We start from the raw sequence: 872 nt of genomic DNA on the forward strand, positions 1-872 counted from the left end.
AAAATTGTATCTCAAACATATATATAATATATATATATATATATATATATATATATATATATATATAAAAATAAGTTCTTGAGTAAAAAAACCATTTATTGCTAATTATAAATATCAATTTGGAAATTAATCTTTCTCTAAATATAAGCATTTTTAGTTATTAGCCGCATTTAGTCAATTACCTTCTTTCAGATTTAAATTTGGTCCAATAACTATTTTTTGTTCTGTTTTCGTTCCTTAACTTTACTTTTGTTGATCATATCGGTCATTTTGGCCAAATTTCATTATTTCTCTTTTAAATTTGCATACATGTCATTAGACATTTTCTCTTCCATTCCTTCTTCCTAAAAATTAAGATTCATTATTTTATTTGTATTAAGCATGTTAGAAAGACAATGTGAATAAAAGCGGTTGATTTTTATATTACTCAGTCACAAATCCTAATCATCAACATATACTGACGTGTATGTAAATTAATGGATAAACAAAGAAATTTGACAAAAAATACTATTATGATTAACAAAAGTAAAACTAAAGAATTGAAACGAAAAAAAATATGGTTGTGGAGGCAAAATGAGAAGACAAAATTAGTTTAAGGAATAAAAAATATAATTGTAGCATCTTTCTTTTAACTACATTTTTATATTTAAGAGGTGTGAAATTCAATATTCTTCTAAAGAGAAATAAACTCAATTACACTCACACTATCCCAATCCAGAGGTATCTGGAGGTCCTGTTCAAATATAAAAATTGAGTTTTTAAAATCACAAAATCCTAACATCAAGAATCAAGATTCTAACATTTTCAATTATAACATTTAATTAATATTGTATATAATACTTCTTTTATTGTTCTCTCACTTTACGTTTATG

This window comes from Cicer arietinum, chromosome 6 (assembly GCF_000331145.2).
Source record: "Cicer arietinum cultivar CDC Frontier isolate Library 1 chromosome 6, Cicar.CDCFrontier_v2.0, whole genome shotgun sequence".
Classification (NCBI taxonomy): Eukaryota; Viridiplantae; Streptophyta; class Magnoliopsida; order Fabales; family Fabaceae; genus Cicer; species Cicer arietinum.